This window comes from Agelaius phoeniceus, chromosome 1 (assembly GCF_051311805.1).
Source record: "Agelaius phoeniceus isolate bAgePho1 chromosome 1, bAgePho1.hap1, whole genome shotgun sequence".
Classification (NCBI taxonomy): Eukaryota; Metazoa; Chordata; class Aves; order Passeriformes; family Icteridae; genus Agelaius; species Agelaius phoeniceus.
The window spans coordinates 23,397,374-23,422,167 of record NC_135265.1 but is presented as its reverse complement, the minus strand read 5'-3'; the positions used below and the strand labels follow the sequence as shown (position 1 = coordinate 23,422,167).

The window sequence follows — 24,794 nt, the reverse complement described above, 5'->3', positions numbered from 1 at the left end:
TTTAAACACAAAACATACCATAAATCCGTGTTCATACTTAAAAAAATAAACCCAAAAAATGGCCCAGCATCAGCAAGGCATCAGGAAAAGCACAAGAACATGTGATATTCCTATTTTTTCAAATTCAGATTCATGTGTCACCAAACATTTAAACCTTATTTGATGACAAAGTAACTTGCTCATTTTTCAGCCAAAGGACATGACTGATCTCAGCATGCAGTTAAACATATTAGTTTCTTAATGGTATTAAAGAGAAGAAAATTTGATATGGATGGGACCTGTGGGAGTGATTATTCCAGGCTGAGAAACTGCACATTAGCTTTAATAATACTGTGATAAATCCATAATAAAAGAACAAATTATTATTTGTATTTTTTGCACTCTCCAGTCCCTGAAGCCTTTAGACAAAGAAAGAAATCTGTGTCCCTGCCCATCCTGTTCTCCACAGACACAGGAGGAGTCCAGGATCCCTGCCAGCTGTGTCCGCTCTTCCTTTCTGCTTTTATAAAACACTTTATGTACATAAATTTTTGCCTATCATTTTGCATTGTGCTATGTATTTTTTTTGTTTATGTAAAAAATACCTACCCTGGAGTTGGAAGAGAAAGCTGTGAGACAGTTCAATATTTATCCCCATTCAAATGTGACTGTGTGTTCTGGAGGATGCCAGGTGCTTCAAACACTGCCAAACATATGGCAGGGCTGCCTTCGACAGGGAGCTGAGCTAATGGCCCCACACGCATCTCATTTCAAAATATGGACAACCATTCAATGAAAATGAATTTTGTCATCTTGGGCAAAACCACATTCAGTCTGTGTTGAGAGACTTGAAAGGATGCTCTGCTGCCCATATTTTATAACAATGACTCATTCAGCTGCTGTAATCCCAGGCAGATACAGTACAATGCTATTCCTCGCCCGCTCCTTTTCTTTCAGCTGTAACTTTTCCTCTGCTATGCACAAAACTCTGTGGTTGTCAAGAAGGTCTTGTTAGCACCTGCTTTAGGGGCTAGATACTTATATCCAAGGCTTTCCACTTTCATACTCTTTTTCCCCTCTAACTCTGACCCTTTTTCTCCGAGTATGAAAACATATCTCATCTTTACCTTGCAGCTACGGGACAGGAAAGCAGCTTCAGTTACAGATCTTTATGATACAACCTTTTTCCTGATTTGTCTGATGTAAAATGTAAAGGCAAGTAGAAAACATTATTATCCCAAAGCAATTCGTATACAAAAGCATAACAACCCTACCAACCCCAGCAGAGGCAGCAGATAACTCAGCTGTAATATTTTTTGTTTAAAAAAGGGATTTACCTTCTATCATGGTTTCCTAGACTGGTTTCAATGCTCATTAAAAGAATTGGTTCAATAAAAGCCTAATGAAATCCTGCGCCAAGCAAACAATGAACCTCATCCCTAAAAAAAAACAGAGAAAATAATAATTGACAGAAGTAAGCATATAAAATTATCTGTGGGGCTTGTTAGAAAGATATGCTGCATTTCAGGAATAAGACAAACATATATTAAAGGCATAAAGGAATTTTAGAGGTAATGATCAAATTAAATGAAAATAATTTTTTGTAAAATAAAAAAATCATAATTAAATAATCAAACATCCAGTGCCAGGCTGCATTCATATCAGGATATGAAACTTCCCCTAATTTAGCAGGAAAAAACCCAGGGATTCTTGCCCACAAAGAAATAAATCTGTGTATAAAAAATATGCTACCTCCCTCTATTGCTCCCTCTCCTCCTGCCCGTGCTGGGTGGGTGAGCTCCAGACTTTACATGCTGGGCTCTGTGTGGGATCACCCAGCTGAGCACTGGGGACACACACTTCTCCCCATTCAGCAAAACCCATCTCTTTCCTGGTGACACTTCCCCTAGCCATTGTCCCCAGTGGATTTGAACCTGCTGTGACAGCCACCCTTGTCACAACCTGCCCAAGCCTGCAGAGCAAAGCCATGGGGAGGCTCTGGCTTGGGGTCACAGGGGTCCCCAGAAGCTGAGTCTGGATTTCTTTAAATGGCTTTCCATTTGATTCTTGTTGGGGTGGAGGGGTGGAAGGAGTAGCTAAGGGTAGATTATTCTAGCTAAATAACCAGCAGACTGAAGTTAGTGGCCAGACCACAGGTATTTGGAGACTGCAAACGTGGTGTATGCACTGACTGACTGAAATAGCTTCTCAACAGCTGTAAGTTATTATATAGACACTGGGCTCTTCCATCCTTTATTAACAGCAACTGAAAAAATTACTCAAATTTGGTTTTGTCTTATGCACAGCATTATGAAAAAATAATGAAAATATATTCCTCTATAGATTGCTACAGCATTTCTAAAGACATGGCATCATAAAAATGCAAAATAAAAATTGCATAAACTACAATTAAACTGGGCTAGAGCTTATTTAAAGTCCTATTTTTTTTAACTCTATGAACTATTTTAGGGAGGCCCAAAAGCAGGAAATATTTGTATCTACCTACATATGCATAGTTCTTACTTGCAATCAAAGTGAAACATTTGAATTATCATTACTACACTTACAGCCAGTGAATGTGGCTGTTTGTCAGCTTGTGTGTGTTTTCAGGGAAGATATCCTCCTGATTAAGGACTGAAGGTCACTTGTGGAAAGGTCAGTGAACATCTTGTTCTGATTCAGAGATGGGGAGAGACAAGCTCCTGCGCATCACATCCGACTGTGTTCATTGTGTGTGTGAATGGGAACAGCTGGACATTGTTTAACAACCATCCTTGTGGGCACAGGCTGTGTCATAGAAGCTAAGCAGCCTCTGAGGTCCTCCAGTGAGAATATATCCACCTTTATAGAAGCAGATCACTAAATAAAACAGGTGACAGTCTTTTTTTATGCAATTAAACCAGCCAGGTATGTGCTCCTACTTGGGAACATAACATGTTTTGAAAAGAAATGGATGAAGGAAAGAAAATTCTGCTGGAGGCATGAAAGTTGTACAGTGTCTGTCCTGTATAATGAGTAAAAGAAAGAATTTCTTCTGTTTAAGAGCATAACAAATAAAATGCAAAGCAGACCCATAGGTTATGGGAACATATTTTCAAACTGATGAGCAGAGACAAAGTTGAACTCCTGACAAGCCAAGAGATGCAAAAATCCTAAAATTAGTTGTAAAATGGAGTCTTACAGTTTTTTGAATGGGACTGAGAGGTAGGCTGAGAAGTTTAAACTTGTGATGAGTCCTTTTGTCCTTTGTCTTCAAAAGAAGGAGGCATTTGTTCATTGTGTTCATTTGCAGCCCAGCTACTTAACCTCATGCCTCACATTTTTCTTGGCCTTTATAAAGACATTTTATTTCCTTTCTTCCCACCAACTTCACTGCTGTGATTTTTTTGGCTCCCATTTGGAGTATAAGAGATAGATCTCAACCAGAGACAGGACAGGATACATTGGTGATTTTACTGAAATATAAATATCTCAAGTGCCTTTGAGGGATACCCAGAAGATTATACCTGCCACTTGACAGATCTGAAGCGGCAAAGGAATTTTCCCCAAAATCAGATTGGTGGGGGTGGTCGAATTATCTACCTTTATCTGTAGGATAATGTGGTAGAATGGTTAGGATCATCAGACAAATAACTAACATCATAACTGCTAATGAAAACTGAAATCAGCAGTGAAAAACCTTGATCCCCTCAGCTGTCTCTGTGATGTTTAAAAACGCGTTCGGACCTTTTGCTATAGATCTGCAAGTTGTCACAGGGAGCTGGCAAGATTTTTGTGGCTCCTTTGTGGCTGAGCATCTATTAAATGTTCAAATGCAGTAACAAGTAGCTGGGCTTAGTGATCTAAACAGTCCTTTTCAGTTCATATTCACATAGTAATTTTACTTTTTTGCATTTACTAGGCCTGCTAAGCAAAAGAGAGAAAGGTAAGTGATGTCCCACTGTAAGGGCATCATGAAGTGGCAGATTTTCAGCATCAGTTTCCAGATGAATGGCCTGGTGGTTTCCACTGGAATCTGAGGTCATGACTGTGTGTGTAACACTACTAGGACAGATCTGCTGAATTACCAATAACAATGTGTTCTCTTGTTCTGATGCTGTAAAATTCAGACATATTTGTTTCGCAAAAGCTTCTGTTTCAATATGTCTTAAATATCTTATTAAAAGAATTATTCTGTTATTATCATCTAATCCAATGTGTTATGAATATGACATTTGACAGCCTATGGCTGAAAATTCCAGCTGTCTTTCAGGATTAAGAGCACTAAGTTTTACAGCCGTATGTGGCAAGCCACTAGGGTCAGCAAAAAAGGAGCCTGAATTTCCTATGTAGATCAGGAAAGCTGCTGATGAATTGTTATTCTTCCCCTTAGTGGGGGTCCCAAGAGACCAAATGATCTGAATTATCTCCTCATCACTAGCAGATCTGTCTCTCAGGGGAAAGGTCAAAAATAAGACAGGGCAAGGAGTACATGCAAAGGGTTGAGCATGCTTTGAAGTCTTCAGCCCAGTGTGGCGACACAAAATGCAGGCATGAGGGGCTGGTTGAAGGGCTATCCTGATTCCCACTCCAGAGAATTCCTCATGTAAATCCCCACAGGAAGACATTTTGTTAAGTGGTCTGGATGAAAACGCTAAAGGAGGGTGCTTGGCAGCAGGCAATGGCTTCTTTGGAAATCAGGGAGGAGAAGGCAGACAGACAGACAAGTGAGGAGGCAGCCAGAGGTTGCTGTTCTCCATGCAAACATCTTCTACCATCGAAGTCATGACACAGCAGGTACTCACAGCTTATCTGTGGTAAGCCAGGAGAAAAACAAGATGAGAAAGCCAGGGAAGGAGTTTCTTACCCAGAAGAGAGCAGAGAGCAGATTCACAACACTAACATTTGCTAGAGATAGCTCTGGGCTTCAAAGTCCCCTAGATATGGCTCAGGACTTCATTTCTCTGTGTAAACTTCAAACAAAGAGACTGTTGCTATCCCAAACTTTTCCTGAGTAGTAATTTAATCTGAGTAATTTCCTCCAGGCAATTTAAACTTTATTCTCAATAAATCAGACTAGTAAAATAAGAATAATACAGAAGGTACAGAGCTAATTTCATTTATTTATTTTGAAATAGTGCCAGAGGATCTATTTAGGACTTGAGGCTTCTTACAATCAGGTGTGGATGAGAGATATGTCACTAAACTAGGACCTGGATCAATTTCTGTTGATTTTGCTCTCTATTCATGCTCTTATACCAGCTGTCCATGGAATATATGAAACACTGTTTAAATAGTTAAACTACTTTAGACTTTTGAGTTCGAAAAATGACAGTTTGTGATGAGGACTGAAAAAATATCAGATCAGGAAATGTAACTCTTCCTCTGAACACTCAAATAACTTTCTTTTTCTGAAAAGCTGCCAGTGAAGCCATCCTAAGTGGTTTTAAAATTGAGAAACACAACTGCAATGTATTAAAATGGATGTTAGACATGAAAGATCATTCAACTCCAAAAAAGACAGCTTTTGTTCAGTTGTGATGAATATCTAGCTAAAATGCACCAAAAGGCACAGAAGTCCCGCTCTTTTTCTTCAATTGTTTTCTGGCAAAGACCAGGTGAAACATGAAACCCGGGCAAGAAATGGGGACAGTAAAGAAGCAGTAAGAAAGGCAGGAAACAGTGGATGTCTTATATGAAGCATATGCTCTCCTGTTGCTTCTTTACTGAAGAGAAGAAAAGGGTATTTAAGCCACTTCACCCTACCCTGACTTCTGGCCTGAGTCTAAGAGAGCACAATATTTTTCAAATATTTTCTAGGGGTGTGTGTGTGGATGTCAGTCCTGAGCATGTGACTTCCAGAACCATTTTCTTCTCACACAGCTCTTCCCAGCTGGGGAAACCATTATTAAGCTGGAATGTGCCAGCCCTGGGCTGCTGAGGATGCTAAGGGCCAGACAGTGTCCAAGCACTGACCTTCACCTTGTCCAAGAGGCTCCCTGAAGCCTTCTCATCTCACACTGAAAAATCCTCACTCACAACACCTGCAAGTAGGGATTTATTTACAGAATAGCTTTTGTTAATTTTGATAAAAATTTAGTGTTGGCGGGAACCACTTTTCTCACTACCAAAACTTCTTCTATGTTGTAAAGTATGTCAGTGGCCCACAGTTAATTACAGCAGGCTTTCTAAGGCTAGGGATGAAGTGAGGAACGCAGAAGCAGCCATGGGAATTCAGGGGAGCAATATTAATTGAACTATCCCAATTGTAACCACAGAAGGGACAAGGAGGGGTCCAGCCCCTGGATCCAAAGCCAGGCTGCTGATGCTAACCCCATTGTGGCAGATGTTTGTCTGAGCAGTCCTTAGGAGGCTTGGTTAGGGAGATCCTGCAGTCTGCTTCTGCAGCCTTGCTCCTGAGTTTATCTGTCTGACAGTGAGAAACAGTCACTTCAGTCCCTGGCACTGAATGTACTCTAGAGTTTAACATCTTCCTTTTGAAAAACTGAAAATTATAAACAACTAAACAATCCCCTCCCTAATAAGGAGTGTTTAAAGGAAGATGAGATTCACACCCTTTTAACTGTTCCTTGCTTTCTTTTTCCTTCTGTCACTCTCCTCTAATAGAGCAGGAATTGTGATATGAACAAAGCAAGCACCAAGCAGAGCCTCTGACTGGATACTTTCTCTGCCCAATGGTTTTAAACCTCTACTTTCCCAGGAAGTGTAGTTTTACCAAGCACCTTGTAAATCAAAGGAATATGGACCCCTCAGCAGTGAAGTGGTTGATTTGTCAGGGAGATAACAGTGGGAATGTAATTTCTATCAGTAAGGCTGATTCGACCTTTTCTATTCATGAAGATTTTGATGGATTATGTGAGACCAAGTAAAGCAAATGTACACACCATTACATTAATGCAGTAAGATGTTCTTTGGCAGTTTATTCCTAAGTACATTTGCAGGACTACTAGGGTGCTAGCAGTGTTGTCCCAGTCTACAGAACTCATGATGACAGTAAAATGGAGATATCACAAGCTGTTGAAGGTGTTGCTTGAGTGGAGCACACTGCTGTCCAGGGACATGGCTGCTTTATATTTACTCTAATACTTCTACTGAGAGGAAATTAGATAGTCAACATTTTGCTGAAGCCACTGCATTTGCTGCTTAAGGAAAATGCATTTCCCTTCCAGGAAGGGATGCATTGCTACATTCACTGATCCATCAGATGCAGAGGTATGAGGAAAGTACAGATTTGACCAAGGGAGAGCTTGTTACTCTTCAAACAAAACAAAATCCAACAAGAGAGGTTTCTGCCTTATGCAGCCAGAAAGGAGACTGCAGAAATTATAACAAGGCATTGCTGTGGCTCATTGCATCAATAACCATTTCCCATGATATCTGAGCTGCTGGTTGGGTATATCTATTTTCTCTTGTCTTATATTTAGTTCATGAGAAGTCTGGGAGTGAAACCATCTTCTCTGTTTGAACAGGAGATATCAAGTTCTGAGTGGGCTAATTGCTACTTATATAAGTATAATAATATAAATAACAGACAATAACAATCACCATGTAATGACTGAATATCGGGAATGGTAGGGCACACCCTCTGGTAGAAACTGATGTTATAGCAAAACTGGGTAACTATCATCCACTGCTGAAAGGAGCAGAAAAGGCTATGTCCTGTGTTTATACTGGCTGGGGTGCTCTTCAGTTTATCTGTGAAGACAGGCTTGCAGACTCTTGAAATATAATTTGGAGATAACTGGATCAGTTCTTCCCAGTGGATGTAAAGCAATGAAGGCTCTGATGAGAGACAAAGGGAGAAGGATTTGTTCACTGAAGAACATAAGATCCAAATTAAACACAAGAAAATATGAAGCTCAAAGAAGGGCTTGAGGAAGGAAGGGGGCAGAAAAGCAGAGATAAAGGAAAATAAAGGGATATTGTAGAAGAAGCATAGCTGTGTGTTGGAGTGCATGTTGCTGGGCATGGAAATGAGAGGAGATGTCGTCATTCTGCTTTCTGTGCACTGAATCTTTAAATGTAGATGAATGTCTTTCCTTGCTGTGGAGGCAGCTCTGAGGCAGCTGCTGTCTTGTGTTTCAGTGCAGATGCAAAATAGTACTAGGGCAAGATGGTTTCCTCCTCTTCACTGACCAGCAACTTCTTTTTAAATTATTTTATTTTCATTTTCTGTGGGGTTTTTTTGTTTGGTTGGTTTTGATTTTTTTTTTTAAGTTGCCTTTCTACAAGAAATGAAAGCAATCTGGTCTGGAAGACAAAAGCAATATATACTGTAAACTGAAAAATTCATTCTTGTGGGGATTACTGATAGTATAGCAGTGCTGAGCACCTACTGCCAACCAGTGAACCATCCCTGTTGTCAGATGGTACCAGGGTTGTTCTCCCCCCACAGGGACACAGGATCCCATGACATGTGGTGTCAGTGACATGGACACCCGTGCTGCAGTGCACTACACACCTCCAGCTTTCTCCTGTCCCAGACTGGATTGTTTCCATCACTACCCAGACTCAAAATTGTCAGAATTAAATCATGACATTATTGGTCAGCTCAGCACATCATGCCCTCAAGTGCAGTCAGGGTGACTTATTTTCTTGTCCAGCTCTTGTATTGAGAGCCATAAATCAGTGGGGTCACAGTCTCAGCTTTTACCTCCTTGTACCCATATTATTTCCACCTGCACATCATATGCCTTGACACACTGTACACATACATGCCCCATGTCTTTCTGAAAGTCAAACTTTGAATAATGACATGCAAATGGGGTCACCATACCACAGACCTTTAACTAGCATTAAATACTTTAAATATCACTTGTAGTAGAAGATCCTAATGGTTATTCTCATTCCTCTGTGAATTTATCCCACAGCTAAAATTCAAGCATTTTTTTTCTAAATATGCAATAATAATCAAAGCTCACACTTTTGTCTGTTAACCTTATATTGATGGAGACAGGACAAAGCTCACAGTGCTAAATTCCAACCTGAGTTCAACCTCCTCTATTCAGTGCAGATGAATGTGCAGAGCCGGGCACTAACTTTGACTCAAGCATGAGAAATAGGAAAGATGTGTAAAAATATATGTGATTATGTATGAATTACATACATGAAAAATTATGGTAGTGCAAGTCTATCCATCAAGAAAATGACAGCCTATGGAAACTGTAACTTGCAGCCCCCTTCTTTCCCATCAGTGACATGAACTGTTTTGTAAACATTGTCTGACCACTCACTAAATTGAGTGCCTGTAGAGATTCTCTTCAGATTCATGCTTCCATTACATGGCTTAAAAAATTTTAGATGCAAGGAATGTACTTGACTACTGAATTACTTTGTCATGAAGGATCTCTCTGTAACAAAGAATAATGTCTTTTATGCAAGACAGAGAGCTTTCCAGGAAACAGAGTCAATGCTGTAGACATGATTTGAACAGCTCTGTGTATTTGACAAGCTCCTTAATTCACTTCCATTAGAAAAATGAAAAAAATGAAAAAAAAATAAAATATAGAGTCTCTAACTTTCCAGAAATGTCCATGTACAGGAAGAGAAAGGAAAACTGAAAATAACACCTGAGTCTTGTTATCTTCTGTCGCCTCAGAAAAATTCTATTGAAAGCATTCAGCTACAGTGGTGTGTAGCATATAAGAGCTTGAATAGAATTTAAAAGAGTATCTATTAGTGAATGGCACACAAAACAAAAGAAAATGTATGGCCTTTCAGCCTCTAGGTCACCAGGTCGAGTCCAGCTCACACACGAGCAGTGATGGAGGTCATTGTCATTGGAGGGTTTCATGGTCAATATGACATTGGCTTCTGAGCCATGAGCTGCCACATTAGAGCTCGTGTTCCTCACCGGGAGATGAAGACATGACATTGCTTCTTCTGTCATTTAAAATTCATTTCAGTGCTCATTTAAATTCAAATCACATTAATATTTGAGGATAATAATTATCCTGGTAACTGCACGTACATCTTGAATGCTGCACTACCTTTCATATTATGAGCATTACTGCTAAACAAGGGCACAGTAAAAATGCATATCACTAAACAATTTCTTTTCATTGGTGCAAACAGTCATGCATGATACAAACTAGTGGAAAATCAGACCATGCCTGTAATAAAAATTCTGAATCAATTGAAAGAATTTTGGTACATTTACCTTTAAATAAAAAACTTGTCTGCTCTCTTTCTGCATTATCCAGAAAATTCTTCTTCAAAAGAACTAGAAGGGTATGGGCATATAATGCTCCCTTTTGAGAGGAACAATCTTAAAATACTTACTCATTTATGCTTGGTATTCTCTCCTACCCAAGGAGTTTTATACCATGGAGTATTTTAACAGGGATTATGAATGTATGTGAGGAGGGAAATTCTTTTTTTTTTCACGAGTGAGAGACCAAGTGAACAAAGGCTATACTTTCTAAAATTCTTTCTAAAGTTATACTTTCTAAAGTTCTTTCTAAAATTAAAATTGTCCTCAACTACCTGCAATCAGGAATACTACTGTAATACTGGGACTCTATCCATCTCCCCTCTGACAATGACCTTGTCTGTAGTGTTTTATGCTGCAAAATTTTAGCAGCACTCACTTGATAGACACTTTGCCTTAAAACAGTTTTCTTGGCACTGATTTCCATCGTCCTACCCCTATATTTTGAAATGTGTTTAGCAATTTATTCTTGAATCCATCTGTGACAGTGCTTAAATATGGATTTTTGTCGTGAGTAAAAAGCATTATGGTTGAAGTCAATTTTAAATTTTCCCAGTGCAACTACATTTTCTCAACAAGAGACTAGGTGTGAGGGGGAAATGGAGGTAGATAATTTTTATTTAAAGAAAGCTTCATTTGCAAATGATGTAATTTACTCAGTTTAAAATGAAGGCTTGGATGGAATTCACTCAGTTTAAAATGAAGGCTTGAAAGCTGGGATATACAGGCTTGAAGACTGAACCCAAATCCTCTAGCAGAATCCATCAGGTACTTCAGCACACCCATCAGTTTTGCCACCAGTCAGTTTGGATATTTACAGAATCCTGGAGCAATAGTGCCCAGAAGCAGAAAGAGGAGTCAGAAGTGGCCCTTGAGGAGGTTTGAAGATATTCTGCCCACGTTCTGCACCAGACAGAGCATCAAAGTGCCTCGCAAGAAACTCTGCATCCTTTCAGCCACCCTGGAGGTGATAGTATTAAACTCCAGTGGGATAAATCCAGAATGAATCTGCTCAGCAACATGAATAAGGGCTACACAATTCTGCCCTATATTTTTGTTTCTAGAAGCCATTTTTTAAAGTCTGTCTGTAGATGAGGAAATAAAATGCTAAATTTCGCATCCTCCCCCACTCAGATTGCAAGGCTCATCTAATGCATGTTTATGTAGAGTCTGATTCCCCTGCTAAGTGTTTCTATTCTCCACCCAATTTGGCAGCTAGTGAACAGTGCACAAAATAAATTTAATTGATTTGTACAGGTATTAAAACAGATTATCATGTACACAGTTTTGGAAAGCAGACACTGTGTGTTAGCAGACACTATGTGTTAGCCAAACAGATGATGCAAACTATAATGATTTACAAAGGGTTTCAGAGAGCTGGGTATTAGCAGACAGTAGATCACATTAGACAGATAAAGAATTTCACATTTATTCATCAAATGACAAGGAAGATCCAAACTTAATCATGAGATGATTTAAATATCCAGGAATGATTTATTTAAAATTTCATATTAGGAATCATTTTAATACAAAAGCTCTTGATTTACCAATTCCTGAAAATCACATGCATGATGAAATGCATCCATTTCCAGTGCAGGCCAGAACTTTCCATCCAGGAACAAACTGCAAATAAACACCTCCCCCAGAACACAGAACTGAGCATATACATGCAGCACCAGCTAGATATCTCTGCTGAAAATCCATGGCAGCCCACTGTCTGAAGGAAAATATTGACATACTGGCATATGGCTGACAAATGTGCAATGCATATATGTATATGCATATATATATATAGTTATATATGCTATGCAATTTCTCCTTCCAGCATGAAATTAATAAAGGAGAACTCTAGGAGGGCACGTTAGCAGTCATTCCCTCTCTTGGAAAGGTTGTTGTCCAGAATATTTGGGAATGTTGTTACCTGCTTTTGTGGCCCCCTCTGCTGCCCCAGCCCATGGTGTGGTGGGACATGGGGATGTCAGTGCCTGTCACCTTGTGCCTGTCACCTTGTGCCACCACTCTGACTGAGCTGCAGCAATGGGCAGTGGTGGATGCCCAGGGATGAGCATAAAGCCAGGACAAGAATGCAGCAATCTCAGTGCAGCAGGCACACTGACCACTGTTATTTTACAATAAATGAAATTGGGGAACCAAAATTAAAAACCTTGCCTGAAGAAAAAGGAAGCAGGTTTTGGAGTTGTCAAAAGTTGTCACCCTTTTGCACATCAGAGATGGTTTTTCCAAGGGCACAGGATGCCTTTACACAATCAGGGCTATAGAACTTGCAAAAGAAATTGTATAGCAGGTTCTTTAATCAAACATGTATGACAGATGAATTAAAACATTAGTTAATGGAGCTAGGTCTGAGATTTGAAATTTGTTTCTCTTTGTTCTACAACCCAGGAGACTGCTGTTTTTTTAATGCCTCCTCAATGTATGAAATCACTGTAGTGTCCTTTACGCTGCTGCAGGAATTTTGAAGGCTGGAAAAATACTCTTGGGTAATAAACTCATAGTTGGGCTGAATTTTTCCCCTTCTACAGTAAAAACACAGTCAGACTGTTCTCCTTATCCAGCAATGACCAGTGAACAGCTCTGACCAAAACCCTGTTGTTTCTGCTGATTTTGAAAGATGTCTTTTAGGAACAAGGGTAAACTCCACCAAAACTCTCCTCTGAGTCTGACATGATTGCACAATTACAGACATTGTAGCTTTGATCCAGAAAAATACCTGTGTCTGACTTCAAGGGGGATTTTCATATACTTAAAGTTAGCTGCTTACAAACTTTGTTGCACAGAAGTCTGAGCAACAAGATGTTAGCAATAATTATTCTCTGAAAACACACAGAGAGCATTCAGGAAAGGTTGAGTTTAGTATTCAACTGTTGAATAATCCAAAAGGTTATGCTATCATATAATAAAATCAGAAAGCAAAAAACAACAACAAAAAAGCCAGCACTTTCTGGCAACACTCTGAAATGTATTATTCAGTTCTAGAAAGGGATCAGAATTTATTTCATTATTTATTTCATTGTCATAGAATGGATTTTATAGCTACATAGAATTTTCCATCACTGAAAACCTCAAAGGACTTTATAAACCAGGACTGAATTTTATCTCCTGGTTATAGGATACATACAGCTGCTGTTTTCAACACTGGTCCAATTTCTTACAAGCATCTCTTTGGAACAAAAGTCAAGTCACTGCTTTTGCAAAGTATCATCTGAAGTATCATGTGCAAGCCAGTGAGGTCCCCTCCCACCCTCTGCCCGAACCTTCCTACCTGCGTACATGCTTCCTTCTTAGCTAGTGGAATAAAGAAAACCTGATCAAATTTCAAAGGGCAAAATACTGAATGTATGAATCAAAAGAATAAAATTAAGATTGATTGCAGTAGACTCAGACTTTATCCGGAGATGTTAGTGGTATTAGTTTTAAAAATCAGTAAAGTAATAATGATTAAAAAAATCTTGTCAAATAAAATCGAATAGTGACATGAAACATTTCCCCTGAAATTGGAAAATAACATATTCATATCTAGTACCTCATTTCTGAAAAAATTATCATATAACCTTCAGTGGCTCCAGTTTTTTTGACCTATTCTTATTTTACCATAATTTTTTTTAGGCAACAGTTATTTCCACAGTAGCCCTGCCTCTGTGGGCAGAGAGGTTTGTAGTTTTGTAATGGCTAAAGTGCATATATAGCTTTGTCAGTGCAATTACACCAAACAACTGATCCAGCCAAATGATGATAAAACTACATAACTGAAATGGAGGTTCCTTTCCTCCTGGAAAATTGAAAACCCACTGAGGTGCTGTGCAGGTAAATATGTCTTAGAGGCTTTTCTGTCTCATTGCTCACCCACCTATTTGCCCTTACTGAAGAAGGATTTAATGAGAGAGAATTTAAAGTATTTTTTGGACAGTGGGCAACCCAGACTGGTCTGAGATTGTTTTTCTGAAGTTAGTTGGCACTGTGGATCTCTAAATAAATATAAAGTCATTCACAATCAAACAGGCAAGAAAGAAATGACAAGCGTTTTGACAGTGCTCAAAATACTTTGAGGTATTTTTAGAATATTTCTGAGTCGTATTAGCTTAACCTGTAATAGAATATAAATGAGCCCATATGGCAGAGATGTAATTATGTTCCATGTGAGAAATCCCTGTGGTAGATTTGGGGGAAAAAAAACCTCACTACATGTGCCTTCTGGAGGGCACGATTTACACATGATTACCTACTCATTTGCATTGAGAAGAATATGAAGTAACACAATGCTAACAACACGGTAATGAAAAGGGCAAGCAAAGACTCCAGATCCCTGGGGGTGCTGATCCCTCTGACTGACATCCAGTTAGGAGCAGGGAATTCGTCCCTTTAGGGAGTACATTTTATGGAGCGATCTTTGATTATGTGGGCACAGTAATCACGAGTCTTAATTATTATTACTGTGAGAGAATGGGCTACAAATCTCCAGGGAATGTCTCTGTCACAGATACTTTGCTGGCGAATGCTGAAAATTAGTGTTTTCCCAAGGATCATTTTCATTCCAAGCTGATATTTAGCTGAAGTTTCTTTGACTACTAGTCATGAAACATTAAATATAGATTAGAGGCAGAGAGATGTTGAAAGTTAAAATTCACCGGAGGTGCACACCCGTGCACTTGAGAGACAGCCCCAAATGTTGTCCAGATGTTGTAGCAACAAGGCTGAGGGTTCCCAAGCTGCAGCACAGCCACAACAGAGGAGAAAGTGGATGTTTAGCATTCCACTGGCCTTCTGTTTAGTTTACTTGTAGTGCATTAATTTAGCAGAAAGTCCTAACAGCCTGTTAGCAGTAGATGTTACCAAGTGTACACTATCCTGAAAGAATGAAGAAATTCTTTTATAGCAATAAAGGGAGCAATTCAAAGCATGTAATTGATTTTCCACATTTTCAAACTGTGATAAGACTAAGCTTTAGCAGCAGAAACATATGTTTGCAGTTTTGTCAATGTTCTTCTATGGATCAAAAAAAAAAAAAAAGGAACCTATAACTTATTGGTTAGATCGTTAACATGCATTGGGCATTTCAGTGGCTATTGAAGCATTTTCCAAGGGCATGTCATCTTCTAAATTGACTCAGAGGTAGTAGGGATTGCTTTTTGCCACAGGACATGTTTTTGTGATTATCTAAAATCATTCTTTTCCATTAGGAACACCACAGAAGAACATCAAGGCTTTTTAAACTAGCTACTGTCACGTTTGTGTGCTGTCCTTCCTTACTCCCTTTTCAGTTTGGAGGGGCAGAGATGCACCAGGGCAGGGCTCATTTCTGCTCACCCCTGCAGCAGCCCCAACTAACTACTGCACACTGTGGTGTCTGACAGCCAGGCTGCCCCCAGCCTTCACACCAGTACCTGGGGGGCTCTCTGGGCCTCCCCATGAACATCCCTGGTGACACCCACCAGAGAAACTTAGAGCAGAATCATCCAAACAATCTTCCAGAAAGGTTTTTGGGTTCTCCTGACACCAGAAAGAAGACAACAGAGAGTGCAAGAACCTTAAAGAGGTCACCTAGTAAGGCTTGGAAAACAGGTCACCTACCTGTCCTCAGAAACTTTTCAATTTCACATTTCTTCCCATCTTGCATTATTAGAAACCTCAGGTGCTTAGCAGTTTCTTTGTGAAAAAAGAGTGGACACGTCCTCAGAATAACCTATTTATCAGGATATACAAGTGAGATACAGAAAATTTGAGTCCTATTCCTACTCTGCTGGCCTTAGAGCAGACATGTGGACCCAAAACTTCAGTCCACTTGGCATGCTAAGCCTGAACTGCAGACAGATTCCCACTGCATGTCAATAAATTGTGGAGAGTGATACAGGCTGAGATGGTGACACTCATCAGGATCTGTTGGAGAACAGCAAAGTTCCCAGTAACTGAGGTAGCCGTGGTAGAGAAAAGAACAGAGATTCATGTCCCCACATGTCATTTGCCTCAATTCTTCTGTTGGAAGACTTGCCAAAGTGAGAAGGAAACAGCTTGGAGAGATGCCTGCCCACAGCCAGGAGGGAAGAGGGTGTTTGCAGCATGGGGGTAAGGAAACCATCTTCTGGCATGGGGAGGAGTTGGCAAGGCTGACTGAGAATCAAACAGGGCAACAGTAGGGCAGGGGGGAAAGATCCCTCAAAGACTAGAAGCAAGCTCATTCATGTTTGCTCCCTCAGGACAGCACAGAGCATCCCCCACAGAGCATGACTTCATAGTTTTGAAACCAGGTAAGCAAGCTTCAGAGAATAGGAAACAGGAATGCATCATTTTTGAGAAACCAATCTCTTTTTTTTACAAAACTGAAGTCTAAAGGTTTGAATTCAGGAGACAATGGGAGTAAGTACCTGAGTTTGTTACCATCTCATTACCATTGGGTTTCAGGTAGCAGCAGATGATGATCTCGTTTGGCTTTTTCATGGGCAAACATGGGCAGCAAAGATCAGCATCTGAACTGAGGCAGATGCTGTGGTTGTGGCCTGGAGATGGAGGAAAAGGACAGTAGAGACAGAGTCTCTCTGGGCCTCCACAGGAGGGATGGTTCTTCTGCACCACTGCTGTACACCACTGTGGGTGATGCATTTGGAGTACCATGCCCTTCTACCACAGAAGGTTTTTAGGACTCCTGAAGTGTGTTGAATGGCTGAGCAACATGCTTGCTGCTCCCTCTGCCAAATGATCCAGCATCTTTGTAGAGTCACAAGGCCTTTTTTCTATAAACCAATAAAACCATAAGGACAAAATATGGCTGAACTCATTCTCTTATTTAACATGACAGCATGGAAGAAATGGAAAACCAAACAAAATGCCCAGTGGTTGGTCTATCCCATCCCTCCTCCATATGTGTCTCCTCCTTTTCAAAAGCTGTGCACAGGGAAAACAAAGAAGGAACGTGGTTCCCTTCCCAGGGCTTAGGGGAGCTGTGTGCAGTGCCCCCCAGGCACTGCTGTTTGCATGGATACATGATCAGTGGCTGCACACACCGGCCCTGCTCCACATCTGTGCAAACACTTGTGCAAGGTGCAAAGAAATACAATGGGCTGTGCAGGGCTCCCATTATGGAGATGATGGGAATGGAGGGTACTCAGCTACAAATATAACCAAATATAACTCAGCTATTTCTGGTTTCTACTCTAAATTTGCACTTAAGAACTCCAAACAAGCAGAGCTCTCAAGCACCAACATGGCTCAACAGATAACAACTTTATTTTGACTGCTTCCTAGCCTACTTTTTTGTTTTGTTTTGTTTTGCTGTAGTTTGGAAAATAATTTTTTAAAAAGAGAAATAAAAAAGGGAAAAGATACAGGAACCATGTGCTTCATTGCAAATGCTGCTCATGTAATTCCCTTTGAAGTGTGCAGCAAAACTCCTTTGTAGGTTAATGAGAACAGGATCAGGCCCTCCGCAGTGAACTTGTGCTGAGAGCAGATAAGATCTTGAATCATTCAGAGCCAAGCATGTTATTTGTGCAACATGGGCAGGCTGAGTCAATCTCTGAATATTTTTAATGGGTGTCAACGTGAAGTGTTAATTCCACAAATTAAGTTGTTTTGCAGTTTGCCTGTGCCTGCTCTCCAGGCTGCCTTCACAAATGGTACACATCCACTGACTGGCTGTGACAGAAAAGCTATTTCCAGAACTGCTGCAAGAAAACAACACTTCCGAGAAAATATAACATGTGACTTTTACAAAGAATTGTAAAACCAAATCATAGTAGAAAATCCTGCTAGACATTCAGATTGCCAGCACACACAGAAGTAAAAGTAACCCAATTTTAAACAGATATTTTTACCTTTTTTTTTAAAGGATGCTAAAATCAAAACAAGTATTTGGTAATTGATCATTTTTGAGAAAGTAAATCTCTTTTTTTTACAAAACAGAAGACTGAGGTACTTAAGTACTCAGATACTTAGATAATGTCTGCCCCTGGATAGTACCTACATAACCTTAGTAAATAGCGTCAGAAAAAGACTGAAAACGTTTTGAATTCTGATGAAACTAACTATAAAAAACTTCTGGATGAAAAATTTTTATTTTTGACTTTCTCCTTTTCTGTTCCCAGGCTCTCCATGCACTTCCTAATGCATCTCGAAGCCAAGATGAAATTACAGCCCTCAGGAGGCCAATGGGAGACTCACAATTGCCTGTTGCCTTCAGCAGAGCCGGGATTTTACTCTTACTGTAAAGATATCTTAAAAAACACTGGGCCCAGCTGCCCACTTCTATGGAAATAGTCAGCTGGAAACATAGCAAAGCCTACCACACAATTTCCTTTCCATTTTCCCCTGCAGGGAGATTTTTAATCTTGGAGTGGAAAACAGAATCCAGGGAAACCTGTGGAAGCCTTGTGGTTGCCATCTAGAGAAAGCTGGCTCTGGCTGGGCTCCTCGCCTCACCCTGATCCCCATCCCAGCACCACCCCAGCCCCAGGTTTGCAGCCCACTCTGCTTGTCCCTCTTCCATGATGCAACAACAATGGTTTGTCTTGTTGGGATTCTGAAACACTCAGACAAGCTGTTCCCTGCCTCCACCTTCCGTGGCTCTGGGGCATGTGCTGGAGGACCTGCCCATGGTTTCTGCATGCTCTGGAAAGCCATTCCCTTCCACATCTGAGTTATGGTGCTCTTCAGCTACCGTTGGCAAGAGAGGCACAAATCCTGCACTGCCACGAGTTCCCAGTTCAACATCTCAAACCTGGCCTGTGCAGACAACCATCTCCTAGTGCCTTCCCCTTTTGCAGCCCCTCCTCCCCCTCCTGCCTCTCTTGCCCTTTCCTTCCTGCACACCACAGCCAGCTGCCTTCCCAGGCCCTGGTTTCCATCTCTCTCCTCCATGTCCTCACACCTGGGGAGAGCAGCCCCAGCAAAACACCAGGGACTGAGCAGTGCTCAGCACAGCACTCCCCATTTGCTGTCACACGTGGGCTGAGAGCTGGTATGCTTCACCACTCCAGAACTACAAATCTGTGTGTCAGGAAGTGGAGGTGGTGCTCAGACACCAAAGTTAAGTCATCCCAGTTGCAATGCTTTACTGGAATTGGTTGGAATCCATTTTCTTATAACTGAGCACCACTTGCTTCTATTAATTTTGTTAACAGTGAAGTGCCTAATCCTACAAAACCTTTAAGCAGGTTGCAAAATTTTCTTTTACTTCCCTCAGAATTAGAATAGCTATTTTCTTAATTAAGAAGTAAACAAATAAACTACTTGCAGTCTTTTAAGAGACAGCTTCATGCTAAGAGGAGACTAATTACCCTCCCCATTCACAGAAAATAAAAGCAAAGCTTTCACCATTACAGAAAAAAATAAGTACTGAGAAGTTAACAAGAGTCATTGCAAAATCTGACTTTGTGATGAGCTGGTTTTCCTGCAATTTTTTCATTCATAGAAATATTTTGAGAAACCCACCTTGAGGTGTGTCGGCTTTTTTATTATTATTTCCTCTTTAGATGCAGTTGTAGATGAGTAGGCTCATGAATGAAACACTCATTTTCCTGAAGGCAATCATAAAGGTGTGTTGCAGCCTTTCCTTCTCAATTTCACATGGAGTGAATTTACCACAATGGGCAGTAATATTTTAATTTGAACAATTGGAAAATTCTTACCTGCCCACTCTGTATTCTCAGTATTAAATCAAGATCAGCTCCTTTGGGATAGTATTTGTGCTTGTATTTAAAAGTGAAATGTCATGAATAAACTGTCAAACACCTTGAGACTAAGTAGCTTCTTTGTTTGAACAGCAATGATTTTGTGATGAACACGATTCACACTGCACAGTCAATTCTCAACAATAAATGGGGATCTGTCCAAGTTATATTCTGACAATGGTTGGAGTAAGGAAACTTCCAGGGGAGTTACCTGAGAGTAACAGGCAAGAGAGCAGCAGCAGGATGGGGATGTTGTAATAGCACATACTGCCTGTAACTTCCTCCATCAAATGCAGGGATTAAGAGCAGCCAGGATAGTCTCCACCCTAGGTAGGTGGGGGGAAAAACAAAAGATGACGCCAGCACATGGCTTGGGCAGCCAGGAAAATGAGCCAATTCAGCACAGCCTCAGCAGTGCTGCTGCCAGTAGGATACTCATGGAGTTTGCAGGAAAAGGCCAACACTGCCCCTGAGTGAGAGTGACAGACCAGAGCCCAGTGGAGCTCCAGGCACAGAACCAGAGGTGGGCAAGGTGCCAGGTGGGGGCTGGCATGTTCTTGTGCTGCTCAAAGGGACTGCACAGTCCTGTGGCTGGCAGTCCTGTAGTGTTCTGTAGTGGTAGTGGAGCTCAAACAAAGTTACCAGTAACAAAGCAATAGCACTTAACCTGAACAAGACAACATGAGTAGCCACAGAGCATCACTGAGCCATACTTTCAGTCTCACAGGTAAACACAGCCAGTGAGACTAACACTGAGTCACAGGATGTAAAACAGTTATACAAACAAGTATGCAACAAAACAGCATCATGACATCCCCCCTGAGGGATACAGGACATTTTCATTTTACTTGTGGTCTTTGTCATTAAACTATCCTACAAGTATTTCTAAATTTGTGTTGCAGAAAGTAATTAATATTAGCCAAGATATACTAGAACTTGACCAAAAACCCTCTTCTTTTTCACCCAAAAGGATGCTGGGGATACTATAAGGAGGATGAATTCCACCAAACATGCTGCACTTTTGACATAGGGTAGCATTCTGTGTTAGCCTAGAGTAACACCTTATTAAATGCTGCAGACCACTAATAATGCAACCATCCAAATGACAGCTAATTGCAAATAAAAGTCTATTACTTCAGCACTTCTGAAGAAGTTATTTCTAAGACAACCCACCAAAAATACTTTACATGGTGGCTGACAGAAGTCTCCCAATGCAGCATGTTTCCATCAGTTTAATGGTTATCGTGAAATTTTCACCTTGGTGAAGCTCAGTCATGGCCAATACTTTTCACACACTGCAAGAAAGCCTTAGGATACAGGGAGAAGGCAAGGCTTGTGGGGACCTCACTTCATGAGAGGCTGGTAGCTGAATGTGGGTCTGGGTCTTCATTAAGTGTTGTCTGAGTGGATAACTAGAGTTTATTTACTCAACCTCAAGATAAGCAACTTAATGCTGCTGATTTGAATGCAAACAAGGGCAAGACCTCATGCCTGGAAGACTCTCTGATGTGGTTACACTGGCATTTCAGAATAAACACAAGTTGGATTCTAAAATACAGTTGTCATAGTCTACAGATTCGGCACATTTTAAAGTGTTTAATTTTTTTAAACCATTGTCTACAATTAATTTATCAAAGTGGTATTGCCTTTTTCTGGAAGATGTTACACTTGCAATTTACGTATTGTTTACTAAGGTCTATTTTGCTAATTCATGAAATCTCTCCCATATGACAGAAATTACATTTTCTTCTCCATTTAGTGACCCCAAATGACAAAAGGTGCAGAATGAATTTAAGTTGGCATGTAAATGCAATTATGCCTTTTTTCTTACAGGGCTTATCTAGTCTGCTTTAACAGCATCACTGGGCGGTGATGCTGTTTAACCATCCACAAATGAATATGGTGCTCATAATGCTTGAAAAGTGTCCAGGACCTAATCCTGGCATACTTATTTTGTCCTTAAGAAGCTATTTCACATCTTAAAATGTTTGTAGACTTCTAAAAACTAAACTGTGGAAACCAAGGCCTCAGCTGTAAGACAAGTCTTGCTTCCTAAACCTGCAAACCCATTTTAAAATTACTACTATTATTAAAGTACTACTATTTCAAAATTGATCAGGAGCTTCATAACAAAGCATTTCTCTTTTGTGCTGTAAACACAGAAACAGCAAAGGGGTCAGTCCAAAGCAAGAAAAACTAAGTTCTTTTTCTCCATATGACTGTGAATCATTGCCTAAGCCTTACAGCTCAACTGAATCACAGAGGGAAGAGATTTACAAATATGAAAAACTCTCACAGCTATGGGCACAAGAGCATCCCTCTCTTCTAATGGGTCTAAGCACATTACTGACTTGCATTTTTGAATCAATATTTGAAATCAGGATCCATATGATCCATTGACCCCAAGTTTGCACAACATGCAGAGCAATGATGCTCCGGGTCCAGCAATGCAAACAGCAACCAATAAAATCTAGGACCATTAAAAGGGAGGGTGAGGCTCATATTCAGATTTTGCACAGTATTGCCAGTCATGTAGTGCTGTCATTGGAAACATGTACCAAATAAAATGCAGTTCCAGTTCCTGAGAACTAGAGGGTAAATTCATGACAAAAACAGAGCTGTGCCTCAGTTTCCTTATATTTATAGGTAAGTGTTAAAATGCTTGACTTAGCAACTCTTCATCTGTCTTGAGTTTTGCTAGCTGAAGCTCCTTCTGAGGCCATGCAGCATTGGAGTGGAAGATTATGCCACACAAATGCAAACTTCTTGCAAGGGTACTCTCAATAATTTTATAGTTCATCATGACAAACTCAGGATTACTTTCTCTGCTCAGCTTCAGGGTGCACATCTTTTAAAAAGAACTACATTGTCAGTCTGGAGGTTGTCTCTTGTGACTGGGATTGGCAAAAGACTGATGAGATACCAGCCCATAGCCTATTTTGAAAAATACTCATCATGTAAATAAACAGCAGTCTCTTCTCATACATCGTTATCATCCCTTTGAATAACAATTTTTTTTAAAAAGTGCAAAGGGATGGCAGCAGAAGGGTGGGCATCATCCAGAGGGCAGATATGAGACCCACTAGCTTTCAGCCTTGTCTTGCCACTCTATTGAATAAAAACCAAAACCAAACACAACAGAAACACTCACTAATATGTGCATATACCAGAGATTTTTGGGCATTACTATATGAACAAACCAGAAATCCTACTTCTTCCCAATAGGATTTGTTATGGAAAGAGCATATAATTTCATTCCAATACCACAGATTTGCCACTACATTAAAGAGCATTACTGTTACTGAAGGATGAACAGTAAATCAACATCCCCAGCTCTTCAGGCTACAGCCCTCTTCAGGGGAATGGTGATTTTGAGTGTCCCTTCATTTCAGGGTACAAATATATCCCATGAGAGAAAGGAAAGCTGCTGAGTATGGAATGCCTAAACAAGAACTTCAGTCCAAAAAAATGTGTTTTATCAAGTTTGTTCTTATAATAACTTTGTCAGGGACAAGAGAATTGGGGAAAACTGCTTCTTCATATACTGACACTTTCTACTTACTGTATATTGATACTTTCTCTGGTTACCATGGCACATCAATCACCCAGACTATGTTGTTAAAACCCCCATCTAAAACCCCTGGAGCAATGGATAGATTTCCTTTTAACAGTAAACCATTACTGAGGCCCCATGCAAGATATTTTTGTATCTTATTACTAAAGCATCTGAAATACCATTATGTGTTGAGAAATCAAATATAAAAAGGTGGATGAGCCACACAGACAGTGCCACAGCATTCAGTGATGACTGTGACCTTTGCAAATTACTGCCCTGTGAAGGGTCACAGAAATTGCAACAAAATTTTTATAGCAAACCAAATAGCAAACAAAAAAGCAGGGGGTGCTCTTTCAACAGATTTATGAATATATTGCACTCTCTAATATATTTATTAAAATAACCAAGATTGAACATGGAGCTTTAGTTCTGAAAAAAACCCCAAAACCCCAGAGAACTGAAGGGGATCCATATCTGCTGCAAATCATGAACTGTAAATACTGACATTCTACTTCTTGTACAAAAAAATCCATTATTCATTTCTGAGAAGTATTTTTAAAAATTGGTCTTCCTATCTCTACCATAATTGCAACATCTCTGTTACAAATAAATGTGTTCTCCCACCCATAAATAGATCACATACATTGTTGCAAGAAAAAAGATTAGCCAAAAGGGCTGAAATGTAACTATACACTGACCAAAAAGAATTCCATTGAACCGAAAGTGAATGGCTTGTACTTCAGTTCATTAGCAGAGTGATGATCAGCACAATTTTAAATGCCAAAATAGCCCCCAAAAAAGGAAGGAAAAAAACCCCCAAAACTTGAAGAGGAAAAAAAAAATGAGAAAAATGTCCAAATATCCGAGAAAGCAAGAACTATGTTTGTGTAGAACAAATTTTAAAATAATGAGAAAACCCTGCCCCTTTGTCTCACCTTAGAGAAATTCTGTTAAGCTTCCCTTACTTCCTTATAGCTGTTTATGCATCACGATTTGAATAAAGTAAACAAGCCAAAAATAATTAGTATCTGCCTCCAGATCTACAGAAAGAAATGCTTTACTAGCTTATAACACTAAAAATCAAAAATCAAGTTTGATAATTAACCAGTCTTTCCTAATAAACCCACTTACCGAATGGCACTTCAAACAATGAGTTACAGAAAAAGAGGGGAAAAAAATGTATTGCGTTGAAAGGTTAAAGAATGTGTGTACTTTCCATAAAGCTGAAATGCTTCCATGAACATTTAACTCTGGATTAACCAAACAGTCAAAATTCAGGAAATAAAACTATTTTACTCTAAATAGTTTTAAATTTACTCACTAAAACATTCTGACAATATTGCAACATAATTAGAGTATCATTTTAAGC

At 39.9% G+C, this 24,794-nt stretch overlaps 1 protein-coding gene across 1 annotated transcript in view; it reads right to left on the bottom strand.

Moving 5' to 3' along the window:
• CDK14 (cyclin dependent kinase 14) overlaps positions 1 to 24,794 on the bottom strand; it is a 448,028-nt gene that overhangs the window by 70,362 nt on the left and 352,872 nt on the right. The window lies entirely within an intron of this gene.